The sequence below is a fragment of the Chiloscyllium plagiosum genome, chromosome 4 (assembly GCF_004010195.1).
Source record: "Chiloscyllium plagiosum isolate BGI_BamShark_2017 chromosome 4, ASM401019v2, whole genome shotgun sequence".
Lineage (NCBI taxonomy): Eukaryota > Metazoa > Chordata > Chondrichthyes > Orectolobiformes > Hemiscylliidae > Chiloscyllium > Chiloscyllium plagiosum.
Window position 1 is genome coordinate 22,969,033 of NC_057713.1, and position 25,266 is coordinate 22,994,298.

At 38.5% G+C, this 25,266-nt stretch overlaps 1 long non-coding RNA gene across 1 annotated transcript; it reads right to left on the reverse strand.

Annotated features, from left to right (window-relative positions):
- Window positions 1-1,137: 1,137 nt before the first annotated feature.
- On the reverse strand, window positions 1,138-24,064 carry LOC122549537. The gene is made up of 3 exons (XR_006311560.1): window positions 24,043-24,064; window positions 23,308-23,506; window positions 1,138-1,393 (listed from the first exon to the last, which is right to left on the reverse strand). It is a non-coding gene; the product is annotated as an uncharacterized LOC122549537 (long non-coding RNA).
- Between the last annotated feature and the right edge of the window lie 1,202 nt (window positions 24,065-25,266).

Here is a 25,266-nt window from a genome sequence, read left to right on the forward strand (position 1 = left end):
AGGTTTACAAAATTATGAGGGGTATGGATAGGGTAAATAGGCAAAGTCTTTTCCCTGGGGTTGGGGAGTCCAGAACTAGAGGGCATAGGATTAGGGTGAGAGGGGAAAGATATAAAAGAGACCTAAGGGATAACTGTTTCACACAGAGTGTGATACATATATGGAATGAGTTGCCAGAGGAAGTGGTAGAGGCTGGTACAATTGAACACTTAAGAGGCATTTGGATGGGTATATGAATAGGAAGGGTTTGGAGGGATATGGGCTGGGTGTTGGCAGGTGGGACTAGATTGGGTTGGGATATCTGGTTGATATGGACAGGTTGGAACGAAGGGTCTGTTTCCATGTTGTACTTCTCTGTGACTCTATGACTCTATTACTTGACTACTGCTATTTGGCTAGAAAAATTTAACTTAAGCGGTTAACAAACATATCCAAAAGATATTCAGCACTCAAAATATCAATTCTGCTGCTTCCTTTTGATGATGTGTACCTGTATCAAGCACTTAGCTATATCTTTAAATTGTATTTTTCTGCTGTTGTGGTTATTTGTCTGCTTTGGACACTTGGACCAGTTTATATATGAAAAACACTTTGCCCAAGCCCTCTTGTCAATGAGGTAGGCAAAGAGGCACAGAATTCAATTTGCAATTCAACTTGATTTTATTAACAAATTATTCCTTTCTAAAAACACTAAGTGAGCATTTCTCGAATTCCAACAAAATTTGCTCTCTATCTAGTACAACCCATCTGAGAAAGGATACCACCTGCAGGGATTGATGTGTTTGAATTGGGACATTGGAATTCCATTTCTCTCTGATGTTGGACTGGCTCTGCTTCATAAATGTGGGGCTTGCAGGTTAGGTGGATCTTCCCCTCAGTCTCCTGCCACAAGTCTTGCTGCAATCTTCATTGTGGAAATGGCTTCCAGATGTGTTTTTATCCCTCTCATCCTGGACCTTTCAAAATTTCTGCAGTCTTTGGCCAATGGAGTCAAGCGTGATGTTCGAAACATCCAATGGGTTGCACCAACACCCTGGGGAGGTCTCAGGCACCAGCTGAAAATCAAGATACCAGGAATTCTGATCGACATTTCTCCATTACACAACCTTCTGGCTGGTTGGAACTATTTCCCCTGAACCTTTGTGACCTCTTTGATCTTGGTTTCCACTATTCTCTGTGGCTGATATCTACTGGCTGCTGCTAATTTGCTTTGACTAATTTTCTGTCAGATCCAGGCTGTGGGTCACTTAAGAATATCCAATCTTGGGCCCGTGATCAATTGAGCACAGGATAATTTACTTTGAAGACTCTCCATTTTTGTTGAATCTGCTCGGTCTTTGGTAAATCCAGAAGTTGAACTTGCAAGTCGTTCCCCTTGTCAAACATTCAAAATCTGAATGAAAGAATTGGAATGTTGTAAGCTAATAAGTTACATCCCCTGCCATTACTTCTCAGATTACAAACTCAAGTTAGACTTGTTTTTATAAGTTTAACTCCAATAATTTAGTTTCTAACTGCCCCTGGCCACTTAAATAGCTTTCACCTCTCCATTTCCAACTGTTAACTAAGCAACATGATGGCTCAAGGAAATGAGAAGACAAAAGTACTCAATATGTGATGTTCTTTGTAAGTTACTTACAATTAAATCTAATTGTTGAAGAATCCAGAAAAATCTTTTAGTTTGAGAACCTTATCAACAGAAATAAGATGAACATGGTTATGTGGGTTGTCAGGGCAATTGGAGATGGACAACCATAACTTCAGGACAAAAATACAAAAGTTAATTATCATAATGCTCCTCAGAAAGGTTTAAGTGACAATAGATGCTAAAGCTGAAACATTAAGCCCCAGATTGGCAACTGCCACAATATCGCTTCGAAAAGCATTTATTGGTCAAATGGTTGTATAGAGAAGGCCATACAATGAACAACAATGAGCCCATATCAAGACTAGTATACTGTTGTTCCATATTGTGAACCAAGTGATCTTATTACTGCACTGCATTAATGTTGTAAATGTTTGCTCTGTAAAATATACGGATAGTGATATACAAGTAAGGATATTTTGGTCATTCATGAGTTATACCAGCATTTATTGCATGTCCCTAATTGCCCAGAGGGCAGTTAAGAATTAACCATATTATTGTGGGTCTGGAGTCACATGTAGGCCAGACCAGGTGAGAATGACAGTTTTTCTTCCCAGTGAACCAGTTGGGTGTTTTCCTATCAATAGGCAATGGATCTAATAGTCAGCATTAGACTCCTAATTCTGTATTTTCATTGAATTGAAATCCTACCATCTGCCAAGGCAGGATTTGAACCCAGATTCCCAGGCTATTTGGGTCTCTGGATTAACAGTTCAGTAATAATACTACTAGGCCATCAATTATAGAGGGATTCACAACATATAGAATGCATTATTGCTAATTATGATGGATTTCATTGTCTGTGAACAAAAATAGAAAGAGGTAACAGGGGTTTATTAAAATACAAAGGTCACCTCAAGCAAAACAGTGAGAAGAAAATAGAAAGACTCAAGACAATTGAGCTAGTTCCAGCCAAAAAGTGAGAATAGTGGAACATTTCTCTGGATGACAAAAAACTTCAGAACAGTGAAAGTTACAGGGGAGATCAGAAGCTGTTCTTCAGACCAGAATTAATAATAATCTGTACTGAGATTGATTTGAAAAGGCTAAGAGACAAAAAGTAGAAATATCAGCGTTAGGTAGAGAAAGGACTTGTAGGGATGAGCCACAGGAAGGTCTGAATGGTGCTTGTGGAATACAGTGCTGAAAATGTGTTGCTGGAAAAGCGCAGCAGGTCAGGCATGCAGCATCCAAGGAACAGGAGAATCGACGTTTCGGGCATAAGCCCTTCTTCAGGAATCCCGAAACGTCGATTCTCCTGTTCCTTGGATGCTGCCTGACCTGCTGCGCTTTTCCAGCAACACATTTTCAGCTCTGATCTCCAGCATCTACAGTCCTCACTTTCTCCTTGTGGAATACAGTCACAGGAAAAGGGTCATAAAACAGCACAGAAAGGGACTCATCTGTTCATTGTGCTGTTTTTGCTCTTTGGTGCAGCTATGCAATTAGTCTCACTCACCGCTCCTTCCACGCAGCATCATTGTTTTCCTTTCCTCCTTCAAGTATCTATCCACTTTTATTTTAAATGTTTGATGGTTGAATCTGCTTCCACTATCCTTTCAGACATTATATTCCCGATCAGAACAGCTCGTTATGTATAAAAAGAAAAATTCTCACATTGTCAATCTTCTACACTTTAAACAATGTTTGGCAAAGCAGTCTCTCAGTTGTGTGGTCTTCCCAATAGAAGGAATTAAAATAACAGCAGTGAGCATAGTATCTAAACTAAAGGAAATATGAACAAATCATTGTTTCATGTGGAAAGAACATTTAGGGTCCTCGACAATGGCATTGCTGCAAATTAAATGTTTCAACAGAATATACCAATATTGTTCCCTCAGTTTATAAATAATATACATATCATATTATGAACTGAAACCCAAATACAAAGCCCTAGGAAACATACCTCTAAAGCCATCAGTGTGCTCAGCAATGTACAGGGAGTTGCAGTGATGTCAGTACTGGAGACGAATATTGAGAACATGAGAAGAATAGAACTGAGTGAGAAGGTAAATAGGGTGAGGTATATAATAGGTGATCCGTTATGTTCATCATCAAAGGTGAAAATGATCCCTCTCTGATCTTTAGTAACTTTTTAAAAATTGGATATGCAATAAAAATGAGGCTTTTGGATTGTACATTTTAAGATATTGAATATTCTTTGCATAATACAAAAGAAAGATTTACATTGAATCACTGAAATGTTTTTAGAGCATTTCAGAGACAGATAATTTATTGACTTGCCATGTTGTTTAAAATATAATAATATCATTCAATTTTAAATCGGTTATTGACACTGAGTACTTTTAAATGGTTTTCAGAGAATTCAAGAGCAACAAAATAAATGTAGGACTTTTTTTTCAATGATAAGGAACGTTAAATACTTTAAACTCTGCAATTCATTGTGACACTAGGCTAGATTCAGCAAAAGGCTATCTTGAAATAGGCATCAGATCAAATTCATAAGACCATAAATTTCTACTCTTGACAGATCACCATCCCATTCAGATACCAGAATCACAAGGAATAATACAATACTAAAATCACAAATTAAACACTCATGTTATTTCTTGGTTTGACAGGAATACCAGTCATCAATACAGTGTCATTAATACATTATGGCTATTAGTTACAAATACATTATAAGAAGTTATTTGTGTGCTCACTTGTTGAACAGTCACTTCCAGTTGATTGCAGAAGGTCTCCAGGTTATGAATGGATTCCGATCTCACGTACATGTATTCGTTTGTAAGTTGGAACACAATATAATATGATACCACAGAGTTGTGAACACAGCCTAGTTCATCAGGCAAACCAGCCTTCCATTCACTGACTCCATTTATACTTCCTGCAGCCTTGGGAAAGCATACAATATAATCAAAGACCTATCCCACCCCAGTTATACTCTCTTCCACACTCTTCCATCAGGCAAGATATAGAAGTTTGAATACATGCACAAATAAATTCAAGAACTGCTTCTTCTCCGCTGTTATCAGGCTTTTGAATGGACCTCTCAAATGTTACTGTTGATCTTGTTCTCTACACCTTCTCTGCAGCTGTAACACTGTATATTGCACTCCACTTTGCTACAATGATGCACTTTGTATGGTGCGATCTGCCTGAATGGCATGCAAAATAATACTTTTCACTGTATCTTGGTACATGTGACAACAATAAATTCAACAATCTTCCTCTGAAGTATCTGACCATAAGAATGAGCAGATGTTCGCTTGTTGGATCCTTCATAAGTACAAGTGTTTATAAGTCAAATTTGAATAAGTTGGAGAACTCCTGTACACTAGACCATAAGACATAGGAGCAGAAATTAGGCCGTTCAATTAGGCCGTTGAATGCTGCATCATTCAATCATGGCTGGAAGGTTTCTCAACACCATTCTCCCGCTTTCTGCCCTTGATAATCAAGAACCTGTCCATCTCAGTCTTAATGACCTGGTCTCCACAGAGTTGTGTGGCAATGAATTCCATAGATTCACTACTTTCTGGCTACTTTCTAAAGGTCTTCCCTTTACACTAAGGCTGTCCACTCGAGTCCATATTTCTCATACTATTGGAAACATCTTCCCAACATTGACTCCAACCAGGTCATTCAGTATTCTCCATATTTCAGTTAGATCCCCTCTCATTCTTCTGAACTCTTTTGCAACTAACTAAGTTGTCCAGTTATAGCACCAATCATTTTCTCCTTTCCATTGTGGTTGTGGGTGAGTCTGTGTGTGCGTGCGTGCTCGTGCGTGTAAGTTGTGTACACACACACACACACATGTTTAGCTAGTCAAGAGTCTTACACCTGTTTACATTGGACTGAACCCCATTTCTCTGGCACTTTTTCCCTCATACTGAATCTCATTTGTTCTATTGTTCTGACTTCTTACTTTCAATCATTGCTGTCTACTGACCACCACTGTACTGAGGTATAGTTTCACTGCTTTCCTCCCTCAACTTTTGCAATGAGCAGATCCTCATTCCCTGGAATTTTCAATTTGATTTCGCCTCATTACACATTCCTTTGAGTTCACTGCCCTCTTATTTTTTAATTTCAAAAATACATTTTGTCACAAAACTCATTTATAAGTACATGCAGATGTTCTAAATCAATTCTCTATAGTTTTTGCAGAGAAATAAAACAAGCAAAACAGTGGCATTTTGACATTTGTCAGAGCTTCTTTCCAGTTGCAAACACAAAGGCATTTTCTATTTACGCAGAAAACAATTTATGTTCATTTTAAGGCACCAAGAGTGTGCCTTGTTGCATTTTGGCAGAAAGACCTTAGACAGTGGTCTTACCAACTGTGCCTTGGCACAGCTGACCTAAGCTTTAGTGTGTCTGTCAGCATGCAGTCTTAGGCGTTGCAATGTGCCAGTCTGTAACGCTTGGTCACGGTCAACTCTTTACATGGGAGGACCAACCAGTTTCAGGCAGAAAGAGCACAGTTGGTGTTCATTATCCTCTTATCCTTGCTAAGTGTCTCCTTTCATTTGATCTAATACTCATGGCCACACAACCTTACTGCTTCCATTGTGTTATTTACAAATAACACTCCTTTGATCACTTCTTCTATATCCTTCAATCTAAATACACCTGTCCTTCCGCAACCTTCAGACTTGCTAAAACTTGCAATTTCAAATTTCTATTATCTCGTCTTTGGGCCTCCAACACCTGAGAGACTGATCTGAGTAGTCACCTCCTTACGTACATTCCTCTCTACCACCCAAGTATTTTCCAACAATGTATTCCTCATTTCCACTCTTGTAACTTTAGACACACCTAGACATTGGTACAACGTGTCCACACTGACCATGTTCCCAAACTTAACTAGTCTCACCTGCCTGTGTTTGGCCCATGTCCCTTTAATATTTTCTTATTCATGTACTTATCCAAATGTTTCTTAACTGTTGTAACTGTCCTTGCATCCACCACTTCCTCTGGTAGTTCATTTCATACACTAACCACTCTCTATGTAAAAAGCCTCTCCCTATTACTTAAACCATCCATTCCTGGCAGCTTCCTGGTAAATCTCTTCTTAACATTCGATAGTTTAATAAATAGAAAACTACAACTGGATACAGTATTTTAGAAGAGGCTTTACAAATGTCCTGTACAACCTCAACATGACTTCCCAACTCTAATACTCAAAGGACTGAGCAATGAAGTCAAGTGTGCCAAATGCCTTTTTAACCACCCTGTCTATACGTGACACAAATTTCAAAGAATTATGTACCCAAACACCTAGCTCACTCTGTTCTATAACATTACCCAAGGTCCTACCATTAATTATATAAGTAATACCTTGTTTGTTATACCATAATGCAATGCCTTGCATTTATTCAAATTGAAGTCCATCTGCCATTTTTCAGCCTATTGACCCAGTAATCAAGATCCCTTTGTAACCTTAGAAAACCTTTTTCACTGTCTACTGTGCCACCAACTTTGGTGTTATATGCAAAATTATTAAACATGCTTTCTCATCCAAATCACTTACATAAATAACAAACAAAAGAGGACACAGAACTGATCCCTGTGGAACACCAGTCAATACCTACTCTCTGTGATAACAGTTTTAGATATTAATATAATTTTAAGAATTAGGATTTGGTGTGTTACTTTCATAAAATCTCTACAATGTGGAAACAAGCAAAATGGCCCAACCCAACATTCCAAAGATTATCCCACCCAGAGCAATTCCTCTATGTCCCCTCTGACAAATGTACCTAACCTAAACATCCCTGAACACTATGGGCAATTTAGCACAGCCAATTTGTCTAACCTGCGCACCTTTGAACTGTGGGAGGAAACCAGAGCACCCAGAGGAAACTCTTTCAGACAACGGGAGAATGTGCAAACTCCACACAGTTGCCCAAGTCTGGAATTGAACCTGGGTCCCTGACACGGCTAGGCAGCAGTGCTAACCACTGAGCCAAAACACAGCCCCTGTGTAGCATTTTAAAACATGTTAGTTCCATATAGTCATTCTGGAACAATGATTTAATCCTATATTTGCCATAGAATAGGGATACTCTACTTTATTAATTGAAGACTGTTTTCATGAAGTTGGTGGGTAAATAGTGAGGGTCATTGTTTTGTTTCTGGTTTAAGATTATTGAGGATTGAACTTAACTTAGAATACCTAGAGACTGAACATTTCTAGGTCACTTAGAGGAGAGCTGACTGGCATTAGAAACAAATATATTTTCTCTCCTAGAAAGGAATACAGAACATTTGGAAGAAAATGTCATTATCTTAATGAAGTCTACTTTGTGTTATTTGTATACCAGGTTTGTTTGATTAGAAACCTGTTTGTTATTAAAAATTGAAAAAGTCTAAGCTCTCAATTTTATGAGTATTCAGTAATAAGACTTCATATTTTATACTTAATAAGGAACTGGAAAAAAAATCATTCAGTTGATCTTAAAGAATTGATATAGGGAATTTGAATTGCTTTGACAGGAAGTGTCAGGAAAAAAAAGATTTAATTTTTCTATGTCTTCTAAGATATATTTCTAATTGTTCTCTCTTTCAAAACAGCTTAGGCTTTTTTGTTGCTTTCATCTTTTGTGAATTTTTGACTGAAAATAATCTGCAATCTATCAAGCCAGGTTTCATTCTGGGATCTGACTTGTTCAGTAGTGTTATTGGCTGAGATCATTACAACTGAGGTCTCTTGCCAGGACCTGAACTTACTGGAGGGAGTTAAGTTTTAAGAGAACTGTCAGAGGGACCTTTGTCTCCTTTAAAGTATTTAAAACATAGATACTTAACACAGACAAGCTTTTCTGAAGTTTATGGCATGGATTGAATTTTTAACGTGGCTTTCAAACTTGCTTGGAGTTTTCTGCGAGTAACGAAATAACAGTGGATGACTTGAAACCCATAACTAAGGCAAAACTAGGAGAGTTAATGGACATGTCACAGTTAGAATTAGTACTCTATTTTCCCTCTCTTGACCAGTCCTGTTTTCAGAACTGTTATAGTCATAGATTCATAGACAAATACAGCACAGACCCTTCGATCCAATCCATCTATGCCAACCAGATATCCTAAATTAATCTATTCCCATTTGCCAGCACTTGGTCCATATCCCTCTCAGCCTTTCTTTCGATGAATCACAGGACTTGAAACACTAACTCTGTTTTCCCTTCATTCATGCTACCAGATTTGAGTTTGTCCAATTTTTGTTTTTTTCTGTATTCCTCAGTATAATTGAGGAGAAAGTGAGGTCTGCAGATGCTGGAGATCAGAGCTGAAAATGTGTTGCTGGAAAAGCACAGCAGGTCAGGCAGCATCCAGGGAACAGGAGAATCGACGTTTCGGGCATAAGCCCTTCTTCAGGAAGGACTTATGCCCGAAACGTCGATTCTCCTGTTCCCTGGATGCTGCCTGACCTGCTGCGCTTTTCCAGCAACACATTTTCAGCTCCTCAGTATAATTGTTTGTTTTCTAGGGAAGCAAACTTGAGAGGTCTTCATTAACAATTATTGTATTGCTAAAAGTGCACTTACACTAATAAATATTGTACTTAGTTTTTGTGCTGAATGTTCTTAGGTATGCATCTATGGTAACACCATAAAAATCACAGAGATTACGGGTGCAATGCTGCTTTTGGAAAGTAATGAAGGAGCAACTAGACCCATCATTTCATCATATTTAATAAATGATGGGTCACCTCTTTGTCACTGCAAGTCCCTGTCAAATTGGTGCACTACTCATATAACATTATTTAAGTAATATCTGTCTCAATATTATGTGGTCTGCTTTTCTAAATTGTTCCCTCAGCAGGTTATTTGAGTTTTCAGCCCATAACAGGTAAAGTGGTACCAGTAATTGTTTTGATGGATAGGCTGCAGCATTTTCCAGTAAATAAGAGCATCCCTTTGACCAGACAGATGCCCATTTACAGCAATGCCCTGCCAAAACAGGAATCTTTAAATGCTAGTAAATGGGGTGGGGTGGGATGGGGGGTGGAATGGTGGCGGTGGCAGGAAGATCAGGAGATATCTAATCAAAATGTTGTGCAATGCTCTGCCTTCTTGCAACTTTAACAGGGTCTCAGCTTCACATCCACATTTCACTGGAGGCAAGTAAATAAGACTGGAGGTTCAAAATTATTTCAATATTCTACTGTCTGGTTTTGTGTGTGATTTGGATATAAACTGGAGATCATCCCATACAATCACAGAAAGTTTAGCATAGAGTATGTGAGTCATGTTGAAATGAACACATTTATTGAATTCACTTTAAACGAAAAATGTCATCAGTAGACCTTGGTAATGTGGAGAGATCAATATACTGTATTCCTAATAGGAATCACATTACCAGTACATATTGTTATCATGGCAGATGGCAAAGCTCTGCACTGACTGTGCTAATGCTCCATGAATGTATTTCTTGAAGCCATTACCATGGAGACAAACAATAACTATGTATGTGTATCATTACAGCAGCTTGCTCATTGCTGGAATCAATAACTAAGAATGAGGGTCTCTTATAGTCAGAGCATGTAAACACGGTGATTACCTTCCTCAAAGTTCATTTTTAAACCATTGCTGTGTGGCTGGAGTCACATGTAGGTCTGACCAGATAAAGATGACGGATTATCTTTCCTAAAGGACATCAGTGAACTCTTGTACAACAATTGATCATTAATTGTATTAATCACTCTTACTGTAATTTCAGTTCCAGATCTTCATAAATTGAATTACCTCTTTCATTGGTTCCCACACAGTAATTTGAACGAATGTCCCCAGAGCACTCATCTGGGTCTCTGGTTTATTGACCCAATGACATAAGCACTATGCCACTGTATTTCTGTCAGATTACATGGAAACTGAACCTGAGGGAAGAAGCTCTGCTAGAGTCTGTACTTGTAAGTAATGTAAATAGTCAATAAATTTTCATTAATTTGATGTAGCAGGCTTTCTGGCACTCATCTGTCAAAAACACCCAAAGCATGATAGTGACATTCATACATGTGTTACTGCTTTGGATTAAAATTAGGTAAGGTCTACAGCATTCATTCTGCTCTGTTGATTTAATGATGTGAATTTGATAATTTGATCAATCTATTGCTCATTCAATGTTAGTTTTGGGAATACTAAAATCAGAGAATTGATCAGATCATAAATGTATTTTTTATCAAATTTTATTCTCATCGAGGTGAAAAATGCCAGAGAAAAGTCCCATCTTAATTTTCACCACGTCTTGTCAGCTTCAAGCTGCTATTCAAGTAAAGGACAGGCTAAACACAGAGCAGCGATCTCTCTCCTTTTTCTTCCTAATTTGTCTAAATTTCTGAATCAAAAGAGCACCATCTACTGTGCGATATGAATCTTTCTGCTTTTCACACCACGTGTCAACATGAGTTATTCTTGTTAATTCACTCAGTGAAACTGACAACTTTTCTGACATTGTGCTGTGGATGGTTGACACAGCTCAAAATTTCACGCAGAGCACTTGCACGTGATGGAGAGATGGAGGATTTTTGTTCAATCAGTCTGGGCTGAATTCCAATTTAGATCTCAGAGGAAGCTGCTGAATAATAAGGGATTTTGTAAGAACATCATCTGTTTAGCAATTACATTGCTAATTATCACCTTAAGCCAATAATGACCGTAAAGCCCTGTCATTATGTTACCGCTATTGCTGCACTTCAGATTTTGTACAACTATGAAGTATTAATCATATCCTGCTCTTACACATACCAAAATATACTAACTAAAGCACCTCACTTAACAGCAATTCACTTCATTTAAAGAAGTGATCATGTTGATCTCAAACATGTTGTTCTGTGAGCTAATGACCATTTAATACTTTACCCTGGTTTGCCTTTCTGTTTACTAAAGAGAAAATAGGCAAACAGATCTTGCAAACCATTGTAGAAGTGCTCAATTAATTAGCTTTAATTTTTAAAAAAAATTCTGCCAGAAAAATCTGCCGATGTCAGTGGTAAAAGTTTCAATGGAACTGAATTGATTTTTGGGAAAGAGTTCCACGTTTTGACTGCTCTGTGTGAAGTAGCAAGTCATGCCATCATAACTTTAAGTTCGTTCTGGAACAAATCATTTAATCATTTTCTACATCCTTAAAGTTTCATACTCATGCAAATTCAATCCTAATCTATGTAATCCTTTGTTGTAATCTAATCTGTTTAGACCCAGTATTATTCTACAATTATTATACAACAGGACTGAAAGGGACTCCTTCTGTGGCTCAGTTAATTAATGGACTGTCCACTAAAGCACTGAACTGCGCAGGCAATAATGGTTTCAAGTTTCATCCCTGTTGCGTGAATGATAACTGATTTCAGCTAGTTGTCATTGGCAATACTTAATTGGCTATAACACTCTTTGGGATTGTGAAGAAATGAATCAAGGATCAGACCAAAAATTTGTATCCTGTCCTTCTGAAAGGTACAATGCATTTCTGGGTTCTGCTTAATAAGGACAATCTCAACCACAATGCGTCTGTCAGCCATGTCTCTATTGAGTCAGTTGTGCCTCTGAGTGCATATTTCACTCCAGAGAATATAAAATGGTGGCTGAGTTGCCCCAGATCTCAACTCTGTTTTCATGCAACCTCAACGTAACTATCAACTCTGTGATATTTGAAAAATCTATCAACACTCTCTGTAATTTCTTTCAGCCCTATCCTCCACAACTCTTTGTGGTAAAGAATTTTAGACACTCATCACTCTTTGGGAGAGACGAAAAATATCATTCACATCTCAGTTTTAAATGAGTGTCCCCTTATTCTGTAACTATGTTTCCTAGTTCAAAATTCACCCACTAGTGGAAATGTCCTCTCAATATCTCCTCTAATGTCTCTCAAAATCTTACATATTTCAAAAAGGTCATGCCTCATTTTTCTAAACGAAATGAACAAAGGCCTAATCAACTCAGCCATTCTTGATAAGTCTACCCCTTCATTCCAAGAATCAGGCTAATGAAACTATTTTGAACTAACCCCAAGATTCTTTTTTATATACAGGGACAAAGACTTTAAAGCTTACCCCAGGAACTCCCAGTACAGTTGTGGCTAGCCTTTCCTATTATTAAACTCTAACCCCATAAATTAAAGGCCAAAATTCTATTTGTCTTCTTAATTATTTGTTCCCCTAAAGGATAACTTTTTCTGTTTCATGCAGAAAAACTCCCAGATCCCTCTGTACTATGTTATTTTGGACTTTCTCTCCATATAAGTATAGTCTGCCTTTGATTCTTCCCACTTAAGTGCATGACTTCACACATTCCTACATTAAACTCCATCAACCAAGTTTTTTCCCCACTCACTCAACTTATCTACATCCCTTTGCAAATTCCTCGTGTCCTCATAATAACGTACCCTCCTATTTATTTTTGTATCATCAGCAAAATTTAGATACTTCACACTCCACTCCTTCCTCTCAGTCATCAATGTAAATAGTTAATAATTGAGGCCCTAGTACTGATTTTTGCATCACTGCACCAGTTACATCTTTTTAACCTGAAAAAGACCCATTTATTCTAACTCTCTGCCTTCTGTACAATAAACCTGACCTCGAACATTGATAAGATTTTGGATCCCATTATGAAGGATGAGATTTCTGAATACTTGGTAAAGCATAGTAAAATAGGGCAAAGTCAGCAAGCTTTCATCAATTGGAGGTCATGCATGACCAATATGTTAGAATTCTTTGAAGAGGTAATGAGCAGGTTAGACAAAGGAGAGCTAATGGATGTTGCCTACTTGGATTTCCAGAAGGCCTTTGACAAGGTGCCGCACAGGAGGCTGCTGAGTCAGATAAGAGTCCATAGTGTTAGATACAAGGTATTAACATGGATAGATGATTGGCTCGCTGGCAGAAAGCAGAGTGGGGAAATAAGACTCCTTCTCAGGATGACAGCTGGTGACTAGTGGAGATCCACAAGGGTCAGCGTTGGGACCACAACTTTTCACTTGATACATTGATGATCTAGATAAAAGAAGTGAGGGCATTCTGGTTATGCATATACATGATACAAAGATAGATGGAGGAACAGGTAGTAATGATTAGATTCCCTACAGTGTGGAAACAGGCCCTTCGGCCCAATAAGTCCACACCGACTGTCCGAAGAGTAACCAACACAGTCTTACTTCCCTCTAACACTATGAGCAATTTAGCATGGCCAATTCACCTGACCTGCACATCTTTGGACGGTGGGAGGAAATCAGAGCACCCTGAGGAAATCCACACAGACATGGAGAGAATATGCAAACTCCACACAGACAGTCACCCAAGGGCTGGAATTGAACGTGGGGACCTTGGTGTTGTAAGGCTGCAGTGCTAAGCTACTGTGCCACCCCAGAAGAGATAGGGATGCTGCGGAAGGATTTAGATAGATTAGACAAGTGGGCAACGAAGTGGCAGTTGAAATATACTGTGGGAAAGTGTGAGATTGTACACTTTGGTAGGAAGAGTAGAGGCATGGACTATTTTTTAAATGGAGAGAAAATTCAGAAATCTGAAGTGCAATAGGATTTGGGAGTTCTAGTCCAGAATTCTCTCAAAATTAACTTTTGTGGAATGAGTCAGTAGTTCGGAAGCCAAATGTAATGTGGCATTTATTTTGAGAGGACTAGAATATAAAAGCAGGGATGTACTTCTGAGGCTATATAAAGCTCTTGTCGGACCACATGTAGAATATTGTGTGCACATTTGGGCCCCCATACCTCAGGAAGGATGTACTGGCCCTGGAGCGAGTTCAGAGGAGGTTCACAAGAATGATCTCTGGAATGAAAGTCTTAATGTATGAGGAACATTTGACGACTCTGGGTCTATACTCGATGAAGTTTAGAAGGTTGATGGGGAAACCTAATTGAAATTTACAGAATATTGAAAGGCGTGCATAGAGTGGATGTTGGGAAGATGTTTCCATTAGCAGCAGAGACTAGGACCTGAGGGCACAGCCTTAGAGTTAAGGAAGATCTTTTAGAATAGAGTCAATGAGAAACTTCTTCAGCCAGAGTTGTGAATCTGTGCAATTCATTGCCACTGAAGGTTGAGGAGACCAGGTCATTGAGTACAGTGATAGATAGGTTCTTGATTATTAAGGGGATCTAAGCTTACAGGAAGAAGGCGGGAGAATGGGGTTGAGAACCTTATCAACTTTGATTGAAAGGCGGAGCAGACTTGATGGGGTAAATGGCCTAGTTTCTGCTCTTATGACTTATGGTCTTTTGGTTTAAGCAATTCTCAGTCCTTGCTAATATATTATCTCTAATACCTTGAGCACACAATCTAAGCTGACATTACAGTGCAGTATTTCAAATGAAACATAAAACATGGACAAGTGTGCGCTTTCAATTGCATGTTGAAATTCCCATGATACTACATAAAGAACAACAAACATTCCCCCTCCACTGCCTTGGTCCCTGTCTGTTTTATTGTTCATAAAACAACATACACTTTAAATAAACATCTAATCAGTTGTGAAGCATTTTCTGAGATCCTGAAAGATATTTTATATAAGTAACTGTTTCCTTCAGAGAAAAAAACATGGTACCACTCAGTACCTCGACTGTAATATGAAGAACAATCACTTTGAAGAGACACTGGAGGGTATCCTTGTAACCGTACCTCAGCATGAGTCAGAACCTTCAAGACAGAAGTTCATAAAATGGAAGCAATAAAATTAGACACAGAAGACTGAAGAAAACTACCAATGCCCAAAGGCTATAGAAAGAAATGAAGCAACAGATCATGAAATTTATCAGGCGCAGAATTACGAGTTGAATATTATACAGTGAATTTGGTATACATTTGTATTACATAACTGTTAGTTTAACAATGGCATAAACGTTTTTAATATTGCTTTTATATAAAAAGATTGATATTCATTAGCAATACCTCTGACAGCTTCTAGTGTATAGCCAAAACATCTGAAAGAAACTAAGATTTTGCAATGATATTTGCTTGAATGCTAGGGTGTCCTAAAGTTGGAATATAGTGCTTACATTCTGTATGAGCAAGGTTTTTCAACTTTGGGGAGATTTTATAATTTATGGAAAAATTAGTTTGAAGCTGAAACATTCAAAGTCTACATGAAAGTCAAGTATTATTAGCAAATATTGCAGTCTTATGAGCATCTGTGAAGTCTCGAGCAGCTTGCTCTCAATGACAAGATAATAATATGCTTGAAACATTGAAATAATCTATCGCAGCTGGAAGCTAAGGTTAAAAGGTTAGGTGCTGTGCTGGATGATGGCTTTATTCAATGAAACACATTAAAAGGAGAAGTATTTTAATTTTACTTTCTGTTTGGTGACACTCCTGTGTAACGCCTTGGTCCATTTCCCACTATTGAGAAAAATCACTAAGTTTTGCTTCGCTTCCAACCATCAAGCCCTTTTGATCCCACATATTTTGCACCCACAATCCTGGCTATGCCAAAACTATCAAATGAAGAGTAACCAACAATTGCTTGAGAAAATTTTCAATATTTCAACTAGATTTTCAGGGAAAAAGTAATGACAATCTTCAGAAACTAATAAGACTTCTGTAGTTTTTTTTTAAATGACAGATTTCCTGTGATTTCTGTTTGTCTGACTTTTTTTTGGTAAAAGTATACACCAAATTAAACACTGAAAAGCTCCCACTGGTATATGTTGTGCCTGTAAGATGGATGATGAACTGAATCTTCTGACTAAAATAAGGAATATATAGTGTGGAATTAAAAAAAGTGCTTGGAAAATTGAACAGATCTGGCAGCAACTGTGCAGAGCTACAGAGTAAATGCTTTAGGTGTGGAGTAAAGAGTTTTATTCTGAGAATAGCTACTGAGTATGTTCATAAAGAGCTATGTCGTTAATAATATTAGATCACATTGAAGTGGGACCTAAGTCTGTCAGCTTCCAGATATTATTTCTCTTACCATCCCTTGTATATAGTCACAATTAATAATGGCATTGGTTTTGATGGTGATTACCTTTTATCAAGAATTAACCAAGAGTTAATCAAACTACATGGTAACAAGCAGTGATCATACCCACACAACCAGATATTATATAAATTCAGATTGTTACTTTGACAAGTCTGTTGAAACGTGTCCTTACTATGAGTGCATTACAAATATAAATCCTTGTGCTCAATTATCAAAAACAAGAACCAATAATACATGATTGCAGTAAAATTGATACACTGGCATATGATTCAATTAAATTCTGCATTGCAACACAGAGTGTCATTGCTTCCCTCAGCAAATCAGTAGCGGACCGCACAAAAAATTATTCATTTTTGCTTGATATACAGGGCATGGCATGGAACGCATTGGAGGATACTCCAAGGATGATTGAATATTTTGCATGCACTGAACTATGTCAAACACTTGTTGTATCAGATCCACCATAATTCCATCTATTCATTCCACAACGTTCTTTTGATTCATTCATAGAATGTGGGTGTCACTGACTGGGACAGTATTTATTGCCCATTCCTAGTTATGCTTGAGAAGGTGGTGGTGAACTGCCGTCTTGAATTGCAGTTATCTACTTGGTGGGGATACATCCACAATTTTATTAAGGACTGAGATCCAGAACTGTGAATTAGTGACACTGAAGGAATACTTCCAAGTCAAGATGGTGAGTGACTTGGAGGGGAACTTGTCAGTCATCACTTAGAAACCAGAGATGGAAACATCCAAGCTACCAAAAGCCAATATATGTAAATAAATTCTGTAACCTGACAGAAGAACTAGAGGCTACCTATAGATGCTTTATTTATTCAGTGAGGTTTTACAATTTGAAGTGGAGCTGAGATGGTGTTAAAAGTACAATCAATGCTAATTTTCAGAAGGAAGTTAGATAAATATTTGCTTGGGAAGAATGAAAGAGCTAAGTGGACTGGCCCTAAATGGTAATTTCATTTTTCTGGCTCAGGTAGAATGATGTGTTGCATCAAAATATGATTTTATGATTATGTGACCTTCCATTTGCTCAATTTGAAAAGCTATTGCACAATTGGAACAAGATTTTAAAAAATATTGATTTGAACGAGTCCTGCTTTTAATTTGTGATTTTTTTTGCGTTAAATAAACTCAGTTGTTGGAGGGTGTGCTGATCTGAACTGAGAGGAACGGGAGGCGAAATTTGCAACAATTGTTATCCAGTAAGTTTCTGCTGTAACTTTCAGATATATGGATAGAGTATGAAAGCAGCATTAAGCTTGGCTCTATCATATTGCAATGATTGAAAGTCTGCCAGCTTACATTATCTAGTCTGACACTGAGAGATTGGTCACATGAATGAGGTATTAGATCATATCTGGCAAAAATGACTCACATGCATCAAGCCGACAAACAGGAGTATAAAAAACATCTATTTGTATAAAAATTTGAGAGCAGCCGCTAAACTCCACATGTCACACTCCAGATGTCACATTTTATTGAAAGTTACTATAAATCACGACTGACTATTTAAAGAATATTTAAACATTTAACTGAATATTTAAAAGAAAACTTCCTGTAATTATTAGTTTTGTAGAATTGCTATCTGATGCGACTGTGGTGAAATCTATAGGGCTCTGAGCAACCTGAGTTATGTCAGGTTTGTGTCAGAATTGGATGAAAAGTCTGGCAAAGCCCACCTTTACATGTGGAGTCTTGTTGAATCTTTTATGCTTTTGCAGAGAGGTGTAGCAACTTTTTAACTAGGTGGCTGTGAGTTATATTTCAAGGGGGATTATAGCTTGTTGAATGCCTTATTATTGACCTGATGTCACTCATTAATATGCAGATTGCTATCTTACCAGATGCATCAAACAAAATAGATACCAGGAATTCTCAACAAGGAAATCAGAACAGGTTCTGGCAGCTTCAGGTGGTCACTAGCTGGAGGACTTCCAATGTTCATAAAGACTAAACAATATCTCAGGGAACAACATACAAGTACCAGCCATATGCACACCTCATTCACGGAAATTGGCATCTGACATTTGCCAGTCTTTCATGTCTGTCATGGCACCTCTCTGATACTCCTGCAGGCTGTTCAAGAAGCACAGAGCTGCATTGTAGGGCACACAAGTAACTAACATTGAAAGGTTGTAGCAGGGACACTTTGTATATAGGGACAGGCACTCAGCCCACATACTGGACCAGGTTGTATCTCAGGACTGTTCACTTGTTTTGTTAATGCTCACTTACTTCGCATCTACCTGCATGCTCACAGCAACCATGCCAGTCCTTGCCATGCCTGTTAGTGCTGCTTGGCCAGTGCTAAAGCCTATCAGTACTGCTGTAGTGGTGTGTCCTTTGAGCAGACACACATCAAGTGTGTTTGTCAGAAGCAATCTATCTGGTGGGGCCAATCCACTATACATCATACTGAGAATCAGTATATCACCTTCAGCATTTCCCAGCTCTCCGCACAGCAAGCACACTGCTTTTCTACTCAGTCAAATGCCCATGTCAGAAATGGGGGTAGGGTGAGGAATACTAGTCCTCAGTGGGGGGGGGGGTGGTATTGTTTGTTGGGGGTCCCAATAGCTTCTGTCAGGGGTACAATCTCTACACATTTCCAGGAGCTCCCCAAGGTCAGCTGTTAACTTAGGACCCTCACCATCAGGGGATCCACTGAACTTCAGTCTGGAGAATTGGCAATGATCCGTCCAATTTGAGGACCCCAGCTGTCAGGGGTGCCATATATCATTAACTAGAGAGCTGGAATGAGAACAGACAGTTGTCTGGTCAGTCATGCCTACAGATGTTGAAGTCAGTAATAGGTCCGGAGCAAATACCTTCCTTGAGGTCTGTCCGTTGATCTTTCAGGAGGGTGCAAGGTGAGACCTGTGGGACCACTGCTCGAAAAGGTGAGGGAGTCAAGGGCTGGAGATGGGGGGAAACAGAGACATTTGTGAGAGTGAGAACAAGGACAATTCCAAGAGAAAGTGCAAGATAAAAGGTGGGGGTAGGCCGGATAGCATAGGAGGTATGGTAGGCATTGAGGGATGGAATGTATTGACAGTTAACAATCACCAGGCCTCCAAAGGGGACGTGTAGAGCAACATTAAGGGGTAATGTCAGGGTTTAAGGAGACTATTGGAGGCAATGTCCAATATGGTGAATCTCCACAGCATGGGGGTTGGGGGGGCGGGGGGGGGGGAGATCAAAGCAAAAGGGGGCATGGAGACTCTGTGGGGTTATCTGGTGAGTAGGCAAGGCCTGGTGCTGCCTCTGTTCTGTTTTACTGGAAAGAAAGTTGTTGTTTGGAGACAATGGTAGCAGTTCTGCATTATCAATTGATTCTGTAAGCATTGAGAAGAGTGTTGAGAATGTTAAATTAGTTCTATAAATCATTCATCTAGTTCCAAAATGAATGAACATTTGGCTGTCAAGGATTGCTAATTAATATTTCTAGATTCTAGGTAGATTCATGTTGCCATTGGGAAGAATTTATGGGAAGACATTGTAAAGATTAGGTTACTGGATTTTTTTTAGAATATCATAGACTTATTTTATTAAAAATATGTTTGTTTTATGATCATTAATCACAGATTTATCATGTAATTTTCGACTCCATTGAGTGGCGTGGGCACTGCTGAAAAATATTGGAAAATATGACAAAAAAGAAAACAATTATTTTCTCAAAATCAAGAAAGAAACTTCTGGCTTTCCAATTAAGGTTTAAAATGTAAGTTTATAACCTCACTAATGAGCTGCATTTACATCTCATGAACTACCCAAAATGTCTCATTTCAATGCAGCCTCTTCTCCCCATAGAAACTCTATTGCATTAATTCCTGACATGAGAGGCTAAGCACTTACTTGGTGGCAGCATCTTCTTCAAACCTTCATCAAACACTATCTCCTTCTCTGAATGCTCCATGGACACAATCCACTTCCACATAAGTTGGTGTCAGCAACCCACCTCCCTCAAAGTATCATCTTGACATTCAAACTCAACTCATTCCAATTCAACCTCTCAGAAATTCACTTCAGATCTGAGTCCATTTCCATGCTTCTGCAAATTTACTTTGTAGACTGAGACACACACACATCCTATGCATTGGCACAGGTTTTTTTTGTCATCTTATGGCTTAAATCTTCATTTGTAAGGGGTTAGTTCAGTTGGTCAGGTAGCTGGTTTTCAATACAGTATGATGCCAACAGTATGGGTTCAACTCCTGTACTGGCTAAAGTTACTATGAATGATTCTCCTTTTCAATCTCTCCTCTCACCTGCAATGTAGTGACCCTCAGGTTAAACAACTGAGAGTTGCCTTTTTGTCTCAAATGAGAGACCAGTCCTATGGCCCAGTAGGACTTTAAGAGCTTTAATTTTGGTCTCTAATTTTTGGTCTACAGTAATGTGGGTAGTAACCTGCACTCAGATCGAAAAGCCCAAACTTGTGAGGAGTTAAAAAAGGCTGCAAGAATCTTCTAGACTGGGCTAGAGCGAGTGTCTTTAAGAAATGAAATTTTTGTGAAAAACAGTTCTAATACAGCAAGTTACTGACTGAGAAAAGAAAATAAAGGGTATAAGTTCTGGTGAATGTAATACCTTTTTTGATTAATTCTGAAAAAATAGATTTGTCTTCACAAAGGATAAAGTATATCTGTAATGTGTGTTCATTCAGTTAGGCTATTAAAATGCAAGAGATGTTGTCCTGTTTTATGATTTGAAGTATTGGTTAGAAAAATAGTGTTTAGCCAGTAACGTTTGCCATGTTTTGTTGCAATAAATGTTAGAAAATGTGAAATTTTATTATTTCATTCCTTCTGTTATTAACCAGAAATTTCCTTTTCTTTAAAAAAATTATGTCAATCATAACAAAATTGGATGTTCTTTGTGAAATGTTGAAGTCACAGGTTAAAATGTGAACATTGGATTTGGCTAGAGTTTAAACAGACAAGCCTACAAAGATTTCTGGTGTTGTGTTGAAGAGTCAAAAATAGTTTTGAGTATTGCTGAAACAATCTTCATGGAGACAACTTGTCATTGAGTTTCTTTGAATCTTTCCAGATATGGGCTATGGTGAGAAATTTAAGAAAATTGTGTGAGATGTTGAATAAGGCCATTCTCCACATTTAGGGTAAAAAGCTACACTTGCCAACCAAATTCCTGATGTCAAGATAACATTCTTGGCAGCAAATAGCAAGAGGCCTGGTAATTGGAATTATCATTCATTATCACCGTGTGGACCTTTATCTTGAACACTTGGCACAAACATATCATAGCACAATACAGCTGTTCACATCCTATACCCATAGGCTTGGCATTGAAAATGTACCATCCTCATTGTATTGTCATGGCACACCTCTGATCCACTTACTGTAAGCTTCTGCACTTTAATTCTACACTTTGGAGCTCACAAGCCCCTCTCATTGCAATGCTGCTGCCATGATATTTTTCACTCAGGCCCAAGTACTCAGTTCAGGAATTAGACAAAGTTCTACCTCAGGATTGCTTGCTTGTTCTCATGGTACTTACTTTGATACTTGCAGCATCCCTGTGTTGCCTTGTCTTGCGTCTTTGTACTTTGGCCCCTCTGCCAGAACTTAAGATAAAGTGGGCAGATAAAGCCCTCAGATGGATGGCTTGTGTGAGGACCTGGGGAAATGTGAAGTCTTTGTAACCATTTATCAGGAATGGAATGGTTACATTTGAGATTCACTAATACAAGTAAGCTGAGCCTGAGACTCCATTTTGAGGAGTGATGGCTGTTGCCTTTTATCTTGTTGTGAGTGAAAGGTGTGCAATGGAGATGAAAATGGTTGTGATCACACACAGAATAGATAGGACTAGAGTTTCATTCCATGAGGGAGGGTTCCTCACTTTTAAGCAATGTGATGCCCTGCTAAGCATTACGCTGACACCATACACTGAAGCTCAAATAAGCTTGCAAGCACCTCAGGATATGTGAACCTTAGATATTCACCTACTGTGTGCAGTCCGAATTCTTTCCTTAAATATTCTTGATGATATGAAATTAATGCCTGAATCCCATTAATAGCTGTGATGCAAGAGAAATGTTTGTCAACCTGGAAAGATTCAGCCCAGCCGCCAATGTAATAGTTACCTTCCACTTATCTATTGGCTGCATATGTTGCAGGAACTGCTCACTTTACATCATTGACCATTAAACATTGGTTGCACTAGGAAAGGGGAGGCTTTGTACCTTCAATGTTACATTTCGGATTAGACAGAGACTTGCAAACACAGCTGATGGTAAAAGTGGAACATATAATAATAAATGTGAAAACTTATTTCAGTGTCAACAATGAAATGACTAGTTGCCGGACCATAGAGATGTTGGTATCTCCACAGGAGCAGTCCCTGCCTTCATCTGCTTGTTAGGAGTGAGAAGACAAATATCTGGCATCCCACCATCCACCCTAACTCTGTGCTTTCCTGTAATAAGTGAAAAGAAGGAAATCAGTGAGGTGAAAGTGTGTGGCAGAATTGTGCATGCTGGACTAGATTGGGGAAAGATGTGGGCCATCCTAAGTAAGTGTGCAATATAACATGTTAACAGGCGTTTTGGGAGGTCTAGGGGGTGGGGGTGAAATAAGACTAAGTGAGGGAAAATGTTGCATGCAACAGTGAAACTGGTAGAACATGAGGGTTGTTGGTAGGTGGGTGAAAGAGCAAAGATAGAGTGAGTAGGAGAAGGCAGAGAGAAGGCAGACAGGCACTCACCCTGTCAGAGTGGAGAGTGTTGTTGATCTTCTTTCTAAACTGTTGGGCATTTCTCTGGAGCATGGGGATCACACTGACCAGGATGGTAATCTTGGATCAAACTGACAGGGTCTCATATCTTAGCATCTTCTGCCAGTCCTGGGGGATGAGGAGTTCTTCATCCATACCACTCCATTTGCCAAGACCTCCAGGTATCTGTCTGCAAAGGTACAATTCAGCAGAGGTATTGTGAGAGAAAGATATTAGAAAAAAAAACCTCATGGATCAAGAATCTAAATGCAAAGGGTACACTAGAGTTGACTTCTCACAGTTCTTTCATTTTCTGCTCAATGAGATTACATTACTATTCATTTAGGCTATGAGAAAGTAATAAGTCAATTGTCTGCTAACGTCTCCAAAATCCCTGAAAAGCGTTGAGTATGTTGAGTTGCAAATGATTGTTTTTTTTAACCTGTCAATTTAATTTGATGATAAAATAGATTTGGACTCTCAGGTGTACTAATTCCCATTTCTACCTAGAAAAGTATGATGTTTACTTTGCTATGGAAAGGATTCGGAGTTCCTAAACTATCACTGAATATCACTGCCAGTGTCCTTCAGACTCTCTGGATCCAGAAAAGAGAGTTGCTTGAGGCCAAAAACATCTCTATAGTTTGAACTACACAAAAAAAATCAAAATAACTGAAATAATTCCAGAGAGGCTGGTATTCTGTCATCCTATCACCCTTTACTTACATGTGTAAAGGCCTTGACCCTGATCCAGCTCTCAGAGTGGCAGGATGTCTGACACTGCCATATTTATCTGTCAGCCCGGATCCCTGATTGGACCAGATTAACATCCCTGATTAAGGTACTCATGTTCTATGAGATTGACCTCGCTGACCTTGTTGCAATCACTATAGAAACAAAAACACAAAATTGCTAGAAAATCTCAGCAGAAACTAGAGTTAACACCAGCCAGGTCAATTCTGACGAAGGGTCACTGGACCTGAAATGTTAACTCTGATTTCTCTCCATAGATGTTGTTGAGATTTACCAGCAATTTGTGGTTTTGTTGTCTATGGTTTGGTGCCCAGGAGTATTGGTAAAAGCTTTATTTGGACTGAAAGTATCAAACTCATGGGGAGATGAAATTAGACTGAAGAGCCTCTATCATTGGCTAGAGGGAGAATCTCAATATAAAGGAACCCTCACTGTGAGAGATAATTCTAATTTTGCAAGTTACCAGGCTGAGAAAAGAACAGAAATAAATGCTTGGCAAGTCAGTATCACTTTGGATTGATTCTGAAAATATTGCATTTCTACATAAAGGACAGGACAAAATAAAGATGTCTTTCAGTTGTGCAAAAAACATATAATGTTCTATTCTCTGGTTTAAGGTATATGTTACCTACAATATTCTGTTAACAGTTGTTCTAGTTGTCAAGTCACCAGTAAGCGTCTGAAAGACATGAAATCATGTCAAGTCATTCTTTCAACTAATAAATGGAAGTTCAAATTTTTTAAAATTTACTGTCTCTATGTAGATCATAATAAAAGCAATCAATTTACTTTGCACTGTTTGTTTCTAAATTTGATGCAACATGGTGATATTGTTGAGGGAACAAACAGAGAAACCAATCTAAAGCCAATTCCAACTGACAATCTCAAGAAACTTGCAGCACAAAAAAAAATTAAACTCAGAACCAAATTAGACACTTCTTCACAGAAAGTTCCTGGACAGAAAGTTCTTTCCAGCATAAACACGGTTAGCTGCTCAGTGTTATAACCTATGCATCACACCTTAAAGTGCCTGTGAGAAATGCCCAAGTGATCAGTCAGCTAGCATGGTTAACGAAAGCTTGTCCCAGAAAAGAAAAACAGAGCACAGACCACACAGCAGGTGATGCACACTGTCTATTAACTTTATAGCATCATATCCTGCACAAGTGAAGAAAATGGTGCCATGCACACGTTTCA